Source organism: Megascapheus bottae, chromosome 14 (genome assembly GCF_031878675.1).
Source record: "Megascapheus bottae isolate mThoBot1 chromosome 14, mThoBot2.hap1, whole genome shotgun sequence".
NCBI classification, from domain to species: Eukaryota; Metazoa; Chordata; class Mammalia; order Rodentia; family Geomyidae; genus Megascapheus; species Megascapheus bottae.
The window spans coordinates 2,650,394-2,663,799 of NC_143522.1; the positions used below are offsets into that span (position 1 = coordinate 2,650,394).

Sequence of the window (13,406 nt, forward strand, 5' to 3'; positions counted from 1 at the left end):
AGAATCCCTCAGAGGGAAAGACTTAGGCATTTGAGAAAGATATTGACAAACGCACATCTCTGACTTAAGTCCCCAGGTCTCTCTTCTGCCCCATGATCCCTGAGTAGAGAAAGGACTTGAGGGCTGGAAAGAGATTGTGGCCTTGGAGACAACATATAATTAGAATAAGGGTCTTCTATACAGATGTGAACAACACTTTGTTTACTCATCATTTCCAAATGACAAGAATCCAAGTTCAAGGTGGAAGCTTATGTGTTTGTTGTCTCACAGGAAAAAGCAAATCTTTTAAATAAATGATACATAATAATTATATTTTTATTTAAAGAATTTATTAACATTGATTTTTACATCATATTTCAAATTATGTGTTTAACAAACAATTATTCAAGAAGGGAATTTATATACAGTCACTGGTACTTAGACTTTAGAACATAATTAAAATTAGGCTGAGGGTTTGCATGTCATAGATACATATTAATCTATGTAATAAAACATTATGTCTATAGAGTCATAAATTTTATGTCTATGTAGTTGTGTTTATATTTATATATGCGTTTATGTTTATATTTCCAACACCATGTCCATAGCATTGGGTATGCAAATTTTGAGTCATCACTAAAAGCCACATCGCTAATAGCCACATATTAAGGATACCATGTGCCTTTTGTTCCTTTGGTCTTGACTTATCTCACTCAACATGATTCACTCTAGATTCATCCACATCCCTGGGAATGCCATTATTTTATCTTGTCTGATGGCTGTATAGATATCTATATATATAGATATCACATTTTTTTGTATTCATTTATTAGCAGTAGGGCAGCTGGATTGTTTCCATCACTTGGCTACTGTGAATAGTGCAGAGATGAACATAGCTGAGCAGGTGGCCTTATCATATCCTGGGTTATGATGTTCATGATAGATGCCCAGGAGTGGTATGGCAGGATCGTAGGGAAAGTGTATTTTCAGTTCTTTAGGAAACCTTCACACTGCTTTCCAGAGTGGCTGAACTTGTTTACAATCCCACCAGCAGTGCAGTAATTATATATATTTTTATGGATATAATTCATTGATTCAATACATCTAAATGATGCATAATGGTCAAACTGGCTTAACTAGCATGTCTGTGACCACAAGTATTTACTATTTCTTCATGGTGATAACTTTCAATTTATTTATTTACTTGTTTATTTTTATTTAGCTTTTGTCAATTATAGGGCTTGAACTGAAGGCCTGAGTGTTGTCCCTGCAGTTTTTTGCTCAAGGCTAGTGTTCTACCACTTTAAGCCACAGTGCCACTTCTGTTTTCTGGTGGTTAATTGGAGATAAAAGTCTCCCAGATTTTCCTGACCAGGATGTCTTTGAACTATGATCCTCAGATCTCAACCTCCTAAGTAGCTAGGATTATAGGTGTGAGCTGCCAGTACTTGGCTCAAAATTATTTTTTTTAATTAAAAAAAATATATATATATATTTTTTACCAACCGTGGCTTGAACTCAGGGCTTGAGCACTGTCGTTGAGCTTTCTCAAGGCTAGAGCTCTACCATTTGAGCCACAGCACCACTTCTGGCTTATTTTCTATGTATGTGGTACTGAGGAATCAAACCTGGGTATTCATGCATGCTAGGCAAGCACTCTACCACTAGGCCAAACTCCCGGCCCTGAAAATTATTTTATCCAGCTATTTTGAAATATATAATCAATTGATGTTTGTTACAGTTACCTTATTGTGCTATTGAACACCAAAACCTGTTCCTCTTGTTTTCCAAAGCCAGTGAATGGGCTGAGAAGTGTCATGAAATCTAAAATGCTATATTCTGAGGGTGTTAGTGGCTCATGCCTATAATCCTAGCTACTCAGGAGGCTGATATATGAGGACTTATGTTCACAGCCAGCCTGAGAAGGAAAGTCTATTGAGATGCTTATCTCTGTTAACCATCAAAAAGCCAGAAATAGAGCTAGGGCTCAGCCTTGATTGGAAAAGCTAAGAGACAGCATCCAGGACCTGAATTGATGCCCCAGTCCTGGTACAAAAAGAAAAAAAAAGCTAAATTCTTATATATGCAACCAATGTGCAATTCTACAAACTCTCATTAGTCTACATTACCAAAGTCAGGCTTCCAGGCTCCTTCCAGGGGCTTCCTATGATCTGTGTGTTGAGAAGTAGACAGTCCCCAGGCACCCAATGCTGACCCCAGTTACATGAAGAGTTAGCACTGTGGAACCCACTGGGCTTCTCAGTAGGCTTCTCACTAACCCACAGTTCATCCAGAAAAAAAAAAAGACTCAAAGTGGAATAACTTGGCATTATTTTTCTCCCAAATTGTAAAATCTATGTTTATTGTACAAAAGTTAGAAAGTTAAGTCATGTAAAAATGAAAATAAATATTAACTATCATCTCATTATCCAGGCATAAGCACTGTTAAAATCCCAGCACTGGTCTTTTACCATGTGGGCTATGTTGCAGACATGTACACATTGATATCTAAGTCAGGTATCATCAAGGGTCTTCCTGCCTCCCCTACTTGGGGAAATGGCTGAGCCCTGCTCTATGCCTTCCAGAAGCAATCCAATGTTCTCCCAGTATTTCTGGAAACTACATTGGTCTTTGGTCCTCTAAAAATCATTCCAACCTCTGAGCTGCTCCTTCTACAACTAATTTGATTGTGTTGTTCTGCATCTTTGAATGTAGAATGGATGATAATAGGTCTTTTCCTGGATTTGAACCCTACATTTTCACTCAGATAATGCATTGATTGATGTGTTGAATGTTACTAACAATTTTAAGTAGAAATGAACTTGGAATTTGGCTTAAAACCACAGTAGTATCTTCAAATGGACTGTGAGGCATCCTCATCTTCTGAAAGCACCTTTTCCTGAAGATATCTGTGATTTCTCCACTCTTAAGAGGCACAGACTCAAACCTCCAGACTGCATTCTCCCCTCTTGGTTCCAGGCTTCCTTCCCTCTACTCCCTCCTTCTCACCTCTACCCCAGATCATCTCTTCTCTGCTTTGCATACCTGTCAGCACCCTTCCTCTTGAGTTCTCCCTGCTAGTGGCTTATAAAAGAGTTCATTGAACAAGGACCTTCCTCCTTACAGCAACTGTTAAAAAAGGCCTGGAGATCTCACTCTAGATGCAGTCTTTACTCTGCCTTTTCAAATCGAGCATTACATTGTTAGCACTCTCCCATACCATTAAATATTCAACAGCAGTACCAGAATGTGCTTCACATTCCACTATCATCTTTGCTTTGTGGAAATTTATAAAGCAGGCATTGTTAGCTCAGGATATATTTTTACAGTCTAATACTAATTGCCAAATTGTTCTCCAAAAGGTTATGTCCATTCGCATAATGCCACTGTATAGAGTGCCAATGACTTTATTCTTTGAACATTGGCTTATTTGACATGGACTTTACTATTTTAGGGCAGTGGAGTATCTCTGGTCCAGGTCACAGCCATATAGAGCCTGGAGCTGCTGCTTCTGACTGTGCTAAGACAGGTTCCAGGGCAGGCAATAAACTTCTCAGGACCTGTGGTGTCCCTGCCACCCCTCCCGTCACCCACTATTTCAGGAGATTGAATAAATCCTTCTCATTTTACCTCTGCCACCAGGAGGGGTGCCCCAGAGAAGCAACTCCTCTCAATTCCCATGGCTGTGGGCAGACATGCCTGCTCCCCAGCTCAGGGAGTCTCTAGTTTCTGACATAGCCAGCCTCATTCTCTCTCCCTACTTAGAGTTTGGAAGGGGATAAGGGCATTGGCTTCCCTCTCATGTCACCCTCCTGTGGAAAATTTATGAGTCTGCTTTCCTTTCCCTTAAGGCCAGGAGCTCACACTGGGGTGCCACCCTCCCCCCCAACCCCGTTTTGGAGATGAGAGGTCCAGGGAGTCAGAGACCTCTGTCCCCCTTGGCTTTTTTTGGGATGCTGGTAAAGTTTGCTGTTCCCACTTGGTGAGCAAAGTACATATGTATACGGCCCACAGGCCAGACTATTTTTAAACACCCTAAAAATAGTGCCTTACCTCAGAGGGCTGTGCTGACTGAGCTTATGTAGGGTATCTGATGGACATTTACAAATATAAATTGCCTCAGCATCACCTGCTCTTGTCCCCCTTTGGGCCCTCCCCTGGAAGCAAAACAAAGGATGTAGCTGGTAAGAGCATTGGGCAGGCAGCCCTCAGCCTGACTCATAGAAGGCATTCCACAAAGATGGGTTGCTCTTAGGAAGGGTGGGGCGAAAGATCCTTTGCTAGATTTGTGTAGGTACCTAGATGTTAGGATTCCCAAATCCCTGGTTAGGTAGGAACAACCCAGGCATACACACACACACCCCCTATGGCATTCCTGGCTCCATCCTCCCTTTGGGGCATCTCTTTCCCCACTGTAAGCCTCTAGGATGCATTCACCACTCCAGGATGGAAGGAGATCAAGTGCTCTCCTGTGCCAGGTCAGGCAATTTGGATTTAACCTTGAAGCAGAGGCTCAGCTGCCCTGACAACCCGCTGCTCATTTCTACAGCAACACCTCCTGCAAAGGTAGCCAGGCACGTCCTTGGCCACCAGCTTCCTGGAGTGATAAAAATAGCCAAGGCCCCCACAGCTGCTGAATGATGACTTCTGGAAGGAGATGATTGATTCTCACAGCTGAGCCACGGGGTCAGTCAGCCTTGTGCAAGTAGAGACGCTGGGGTGAAGGATGGAGGTTCTGCTATAGATAGAGCTGTTGACAGAGTGATCCTGGGCTTCTCCCCACCTGAGGGAAACACAAAATAAGCTAATTAAAAGGAACTGCAAAGGGCTTTTGGAAATGATGCAGACATGTGCACTCTTTTCTTTCAGGCCATCTTTGACCTTTTTGGTATGTGCGATCATTTCCCCTTACTGACAAGACTTGAAGTGGGAAGAGAGTGTTTGTTTCCAGGGAAAGCAATGGGGTGCCAGCTTCCTCTACAACAATGGAGGGGAGCTGACAGAGCTTATGAAACACCACAGGGACACTGGTGTCAGGCAGCTCCCGATGGCCTGGAACTAATATCTGCTCCTTGCTTGGGCTGCAGGAATGTTCCCGCTTATCATGCTTGGGACCTGCTTTGGTCACCTACCAGGCAGGTCTGCTTCCCAATTAATCATAGCAAGCTAAGGTTAACTGCACACAGGAAGCCCCTGACCAGTAATGGAGCAGCTTTTAAGCCAATCCTTATATCACAAAGCTATCCCACTGTGCACAGTAAACAGCTGGACCTGTGAGATTGCACAGCTGGAGTAAATCGAGACAATTCAAAGATACAGCCACATGCATTTACTTTGCAGTGCCTATTTTCTAATCTATCCCCCAGTGTTCTATAAAGTAATAATAATGTTTCAGAAAGAGAAAGAGAGAAGAAAAGTCTTGGGGAGAAGAAGCAAACGAGTAAGAATATGTTTTCAGATGAGATTATTAAAGAGATGATGAGTTAATGAGGTGGCCAGACACAGAGAAGATATCCAGATGCTCTGGAGGAGAAGCGGCTGCAGTGTGATAGAGGCAGATGGGAGATGGATGGAAGACACTGGCTTTCATAAAAGAAACAGAGAACACAGGGATAGTTAGGGTTTGGATCACAGGGCTAGAGGTAAATTTGACTGGGATTATGGGAGATTCTTGCTCTGAACCCCTTCTCTCCCTCCCCCCTCCCTTCTTCCCTCCCTCATTTCCTGCTTCTCTGAATTAGTGCTTGGCATCTTCAAAACCCTCTCCCAGGTATTGCCTCTTTCTTCACCCACTAACTTCATCCCTGGTACTTTTGGGGACCTGATATAAGTAAGTTTATGTGTGCTCCCCAGTTATGGAGTTTATACAGTGTAGACTCCTAGTTATGCAAAATTTAGAGTCATACACAAAAAGAGTAACCAAGATGATGCGGGGTGGGGTAGGATGGGGTTCCCGGTATTGTAATTAGGCTAGAAAAGAGAAGATCTCAGAACTCTTAAGAAGAGAATCCTACAGGTTGCCTCTATATCTGGCTCTATTATTTGTGGGAGGCAAATAAGAACTTACTCTGTACTCTGTCCCTCTACTCTGTGAGGCTGTGTACACGCATATGCTCAGGGAGGACCCAGGCTGTACATCCTAGCCTCTTCTCCCACCACATATGACAACTGCCATATGTCCCCTGTCACACCTCACAGGGATGTAAGTTGCCCTTAAAAGGGCCGAGCTTGCAGGGTCCAGAGACAGCCCCAGGCCATGTTGGGGAAAGATTTCCAGGATTTGTCCTTGCTCAGGTACAAGGACCCCACAGTATCTCAGGTTTAAGTCTCATCTTGACGTAGGTTGCTCAGATCTAAATCTGATACTGACAAATTCAGATTGTTCTAACTGAACACCAAATTTGTATTCTCCCCCCATGAAGATTCCTTAGACCCCCTTAGGAGAACTCTGAGAGACACTTGCTCTCTCTCTCTCTTTGTCTCCCAGACACATTAACTCTCACTGCCTTATGCTCTACAAGCTTCCTTTTCTTTTTAGCTGCTACCTAAAGACAGTTTTCACTGAGCCTGCTCTGTTGTCCTAGCATCCTAGGTTTAACTGTCTCCTCCAGTCCCCACCCCAGCAAACCACCCTTTCATGGGGTGAATTTGACCTCGCCACCCCTTGCCTTTCTTAAAACCCTTCAGAGGTTCCTTGTGTCTTCAGGGCTAAGTCTAAGCTCTTGAGTTCAGCACAGAAATCCCTTTAGAGCCTACCACTGACTACATCCTCTCTTCCCCTGCCTTCTTGAATCTTGTCAAATACTCCTATAGTCACGGGCTTATGTTTTGGCCTTCCTCATTCCTCCCTCCACATTCCCTGCTACTCTGTCTACCTGAAGGGCACTTCCTGTGGTCTGCCTTGTCAGAGACTCATTTTGTTCTAAATGGAAACCTTCCCTATGAGCCTTGTATTCTATTTCTTCCCCAGGAGAAATCAGTCATTTCATGAACACACTAAAGTAATGCTTTCATCACTGCAATTACAATATGTTGGACCACTTATTTGTGCACAGGTCTTTTTTTTCCCTAAACAATCTCTTAAGTCACTGAAGGAAGAGGCTGCATTGTTCTTACTGATACCCCCATGCTAACAGAGATAATGTTAAACTGGAATATAAAAAAGGGAGTACATGATCAGTGTTTGCTGCCCCCCATCATATTCTGTGTCAGTAGCCATATAGTACTTGTTTTTATCAGACAGTATTATGTAAGGTCACCATTTCCAAACAATGGGAAGAAAACGATCCTGAGTTTCAGGGCTGCTTGCAGGACATGGATGAGTCCATAAAAGGTGTTCAGTTTCTCCAAGAGCTTGGCATTGCCAGGAGCTGGAAAGGTACTCAGAGCCCAAAACAGTTCCAGGCCCGTGGACTTTGTGTCTCAGGTGCCAAGGTTATCCCAGGACGAAGGTCAGGCCAGTTCTTCTGGCTGCTTAGCTCTGTGTCCCCCTTTCTCTATCAAAGGGTGCCAAGGGACTTCTTCCTCACTTCTAGAAGGGAAAAGAAGGCAGACAAGTTGAAAGCTACTTAAGGAGTTGGGGGTCACCTGCTCAATAATCCTTCCATGATTGATTGAATGGGAGGACTAGTACATCACCAAACTCAACCCTGCCTGTATTTGAAGCTCACACAGCTTAGAAAACAGGGAAGTAAACCATCATGGAAGCATCACTAACAAGAGATTCACAAATTGGATGATCGTTTATTTGGGGTTTTATAATCTCAGGACATGTCATCTTGAAAGGCATTTGGCTGTTCTGGGGGCCTTGTTTACTAGAAGCTATCTGTCATAACAACAGACCATCATAATATACCAGCCTATCCAAGCATATAATCCAAGGATCAGGTGAGGAAAAAGCAGTAGGAACCCGGATTCTTGTCTTCTCTGAATGCATTCTTGTTGCTTGGCATTGCTGGCTGTGACTCTTGAGGATCATTTTTTTATGAGACATGTCTCCTCTGACCTTATGGTCTTTTTCTGTTGAAGTCTTGATGATAGTTTCAGGGTTTATTCTTGTCATTGCACTCAGTGGTGTGTGAGCTTTGTGTACAGCAGTGAGGCCAGGACTAGAAGCAGAAAGCAGGAAAGGACAGAAGGAGGAATGAGGAGCAGGGGTAGCTCACCTGAGGCTATGAAAGGGGACATCTGCTGTCTCTTTTTCTGTGTGTATGTGTGTGCGCACGCACGTGCACACACACACACACGCACTTCTATCTGCTATAACAGATGGGACAATGAGGAGAATTATTAAAAGTCCACTTGGACACATGTACCCCTCAGGCTAAACAAATTCAGTGCAGCTGAACAATCAGAATTTAGAAGGCGGTCTAAAGGGACCTCACAATGACAGCCAGGACACTCAAATGACCTTAGATGATTCTGAAACCTGGGAAAAATACTGTAGCAAGCCCAAGTCATCTGATCATGAGACTCATCCCCTGACTGCCTGGCTGCTCACAAAGAGCTAGCCAAGGACATTCTAGCTCTGCCAATACACCAGCCAAGTTCCCAGGGATAGCAATCCATTGCTACTTTCTTCTCCATCATAGCCTACAGAGAGGGTACAAAATGAGCCTGTGTCTACTGGCTGACAGACACCTGCACCTAGCCACTTCCAGTGAAACAGCCAATACCTTCATTCTGAGCCAGTGTGAAGGGCTAGGTTAGAGAGGCCTAGGATTTGCCATCAAGACACCCATGTTTACCATCAGAATGGATCTGGGTAGGATCTCCAACTTCACCCAGAAAAGTTTCTCCTGTTCAATGTCTGATGAAACCACAGTGAGCCATTTTCCCCTTCTCTTTCTCCCTCCCATCCCAGAAAAAATGGAACACTGTGGTCTATGATGACAAGACACAGAGACTCTACTCGTCCTCCCCCAGCACCTGCTGTACAGGATGATACTGTTGGCCAGTAGCCACCTTCAACTCTTTATGTGGTATCTGGGGCACAACACCAGCCAAGGGACTCTCCGTGGCTTTGCTAGTGGCCCAGACAGATTGTCTATCAAGAATAAGCTGCCCTAACCTCCCTCTCTCCCTCCCTCCTTCCCTCCTTCCCTCCTTCCTTCCTTCCCTCCTTCCTTCCTTCTTTTTCTGCTTCCTAACAATCCTTAAAGGTTATCTTGATTTCTCAGCATAAGACTCCTTGGGGTTAGAATTTTCTTCTATAAAAACAGAACAGTAATGATATGAGATTAACCAAAGGACAACCATCACATAAGATAAAGCCCTTTTTCCGTATCCTGAGGTCCTTTCGTTTAGCCTCATCCACTATGACCTTATGTCATATGACCTATAGTCTCATATTGTTACTGTATCTGACTTTGTTACCTGGCATATTGCATATACGTCTATTTGATTATTTGAAATAGGAAGGCAAGGGGGGAAAACAAGATGATTGAGAGGGGTAGAGGGAGGGAAATGGGGACAAAAACACGAGAAGGGGTATCAACGTGTGAGAAGTAATGCACCTATCTGACAATTGTAACTGTAACCCCTCTATACATTACAATGAAAAAAAAAGAGTAGAACAGCTGTGAAGCATCCAGGGCTTTGAATCCACTTGTTTGTGTTGTATGATGAAAAGCTTTGAGTTTTTTCAAAACTGACTCTCTGCTCCAATAAGTTGAAAGAAAAAAATGAGAACATATTATGGAGGCAGATGGCTCCTCGTTACTCTTTGCTGCCTCAGGACAGTGGCAGCCTCTGGGTCTGAGAAGTGGCATAACCAAGAGCAAGTAAGAGGAAAGGTGCAGGGAACTTTCATTCAAATCCCCAGGAAATACTTGGGAATGTATCAGGTAGAGATGAGCATCTCTGGAAAACTCATAGGCAAACAGCATGATCAGTCTTCTGATATAGTCCAGCCCCTTTCTCTGGGCATGCTGGTGACAGGGAGAAAGAGACAGCAGTCCTGTGTCACGCCTACCCAGTCTGAAGTAGGTCCACCCCTCTGCACTCTTCTCAGAAGCAATGATGTAAGCTAGGGGTCTGTACTTTAGCTACAAATATGACAGCCAATGAAGGTGTCAGGTCCTCAGAAGATGGGGATGCTGCTTTTATTTCCAGGCATTGTGCATGTCTGTTGTCTCTCTCTACTTTCTAGTATCCACAAGACTGCATGGAGGCTGGGAGAGCTTTGGGCCTCACAGGAAATGAGGAGGAGCCCACAGGGACTGTGTCAGCTGGCAGGAGGATGGGTAATTAGGACTAAATGTCACCTCTTTTGAGCACTTAGTCACATGCGGTGCTGAGTACTTCATATCACCCCCTCAAATCCTCTCAATAACACATTTTTATTTGACTTCATGGGAAAGCTGATTTTAGAGATATTAGTTCACCAAGATCACCTCTTAAAATGGAGAGAGCCACGAATTAGACACATGATTCCAGTGTACTTAGTAAGTACATCAGACTACCCCCTTCCAAGAGGGTTTTTTTGAAATTCAGATATTTGAGGGACACTAAACATATAAGTTTATATTCCAAACAATGGTTAAATGTGGGTTGTTACAATAAGGCTATTCATTTCCCAGAATATTAGCTAAGAAAAGGCAGAAATGCTACCAATGTCTCTAATCACTGGCATGCTTCTAAGGCAGATACCAGTTGGAATAAGTTCTGCTTGTGAGGGCTTGGCACACACCTGTCTGCTCCTCCTGGCTGGCATGACTGGAATGAAGACTGGGGGAAGAATCCTATGGATATGGAAGTCATGATAGGTGTCTCAACTACCTACTACACCTGTGTTTTCTCTTTATTCTGTGTGCTAGCCCCATGAGGTATTTTATCTATTTTGTAGATAGGAAAAGTAAAGTGTCCAGAATTTGCATGCTTTGTCTGAAATTGAAGAGCCAGTAAGTATCAGAACCAACATTTGGAAACAGATGGCCCGGCTCTGGCATACTCTATTGTTCAGAATCTATATGTAGTATAGATCATATGAGTTTTTGTAGCCTATCTATTAAGTCCAGAATGTACTTTGACTACACTTCTGTGTGGATATATATATATATATATATATATATATATATATATATAAAACATCATTTAATGACTGCTCCAATAATGGTGCAAAGATACATAGAGTAGATGCCAAATTTTCCTGCTCAATATTCAATCTTATTACCTTTGTTTTACTTTTTTTTTTTTTTTGCCAGTCCTGGGCTTGAGCTCAGGGCCTGAGCACTGTCCTTGGACTTTCTCAAGGCTTGAGCTCTACCGCTTGAGCCTCAGCACCACTTCCAGCTTTTTTCTATGTATGTGGTACCAAGGAATCGAACCCGGGTCTCGTGCATGCTAGGGAAGCACTCTACCACTAGGCCAAACTCCCAACCCCCTTTGTTTTAGTTTTTAAAGGACAGTAGTAATAATGGGTTCAGAAAACTTAAATAATGAGCATTCAGTTATGACTTGTAAGTCATCATAGGCCATTCAAATTAACTCTTTTGTATTAATTACCAATAATTACAACAGCATCAGGAGATGCCCCATAGGTGAGGTATTACAGGTAACAGAATTGCATTTTTTGAAAATCTGCTTATTTTCCCTTTTAAGGATGTATTAAGCTCCTGGATGATAGTGGCTCACATCTGTAATCTAGCTACTCAGGGAGGCTAAAATCTTAGAATTATGGTTTAAACCAAACTCAGGCAGGAACGTCCAATTAACTACCAAAAAGCCAGAAGTAGAGGGATGGTTCAAGTGGTAATATGGTAATATGCCGATCTTGCCTAAAAAGCCAAAGAACAGTGCCTAGGCCTTAACTTCAGGTCTTAGTACTGGCAAATATACACAACACACACACACATACACACACACACACACACACACACACACACTTTATATATAATGCAACATTCACATTTAAACCTGCTCATGAGGTAGGCTTGATAGTATACCTATAATACTAATACCTAGGAGACTGAGACAGTCGGGTCCTGGCTTGAAGGAGGCCTTACTTCAGAAAGAGAGAAAAGGAAATGGGAAGCAAAGGGGAACAAAAAGTAGAAAAGAAAGAAAGGGAGAAAGGAAGGAAGGAAGGAAGGAAGGAAAGAAGGAAGGAAGGAAGGAAAGAAAGAAAGAGACAAAAATAGGGGCCGGAGCCATGGCTCCAGCTTCTGCTTGACAAGTGTGAAGCCCTGAGTTCAGTCCCTAGTACTGCCAATGAATGAGTGAATGATGAGAAAAACCCAAACTAACCTCTCCATTCATGTTTTTTTAAATTTCCTTTCCATTGAAATTAAATAACAATTTCTGACTCTAGTCCTAAGCATTTATACAAAATAACCTGACCTACTTTCACAGCCTAACCACATGGTCCAGTGCCCTTCATTCTTTGTGTCCTTACTATTCTATGTATCCTTACTACTTCTGTGTCTTCCAGCCACCTCTGCAGCTCACCTTCTTTTTTTTTTTTTTTTGCTAATCATGGGGCTTGAACTCAGGGCCTGAACACTGTCCTTGGGCTTTTCTCAAGATTAGCACTCTGCCACTTGAGCAACAGCACCACTTCCAGCTTTTTCTATGTGTGTGATACCAAAGAATCAAACCTGGGTCTTCGTGCATGCTAGGCAAGCACTCTTACCCCTAGGCCAAATTCCTGCCTCACCTTTTTTTTTTTTTGTATGCCTCTTAGATCTCTGTCCAGCCTGTCTCAGGTCTTGCTCAAGAAGTTCACATTTCCCTTCCTCCTTCTGTACAGGGGTGTTCTGCCAGTAGTTGGACTTGACTAGAACTTGCCAGCATGCCTAGTCAAGCATGGAAGCTCTCCTTTGGGGCTCCCTCTATCATATAAAGAACACTGGCCTCTTAGACCTCTGAGCTAGAATGGGTTAGTGGTTGGATGCATTTCTTACTTTGCTCAAGAAAAGCTCCATGGGATCACTGCTAATTCTGGCTTGCCTGGATGTCTTCTGTATTTTCTTCCCAATGGAAATGCAAGTTCCTGGAGGATGGGATATGTGTGTATGTTTGTGTTTGTGGGCAAGCACACCAGTCTCTAACAATCACCCTGAAATTTGATTTCTAGTTCTCACTTCAGCAGCACATATACAAAAATCGGAATGATACAGAGACAATTAGCATGGCTGCTGCACAAAGATGATATACAAATTTGTGAGGCTTTTCATATTTTGCTGGGTTCCTTGTGAAATATTGTGTGCAAATTAGTCATCATGTGCAAGGAAACTAGATCCACTTGCTACTTCTCTCTTGGACAGGAAAGGAGGAAGGGAGGAAGAGAGGGAGGGGGGAAGAGAGAAAGAGAGAGGAGGAGGGAAGAAGGAAGGAAGGAAGGAAGGAGGGAAGGAAGGAAGGAAGGAAGGAAGGAAGGAAGGAAGGAAGGAAGGAAAGGAGTTCCATTTCCAAAGTATTACATGATA

General features: G+C 43.1%; 1 non-coding gene across 1 annotated transcript; it reads left to right on the forward strand.

Annotated features, from left to right (window-relative positions):
* Window positions 1-13,053: 13,053 nt before the first annotated feature.
* LOC150054528 (U6 spliceosomal RNA) lies at window positions 13,054-13,160 on the forward strand. The gene has a single exon (XR_016537750.1). It is a non-coding gene; the product is annotated as a U6 spliceosomal RNA (small nuclear RNA).
* The last annotated feature ends 246 nt before the right edge of the window (window positions 13,161-13,406 follow it).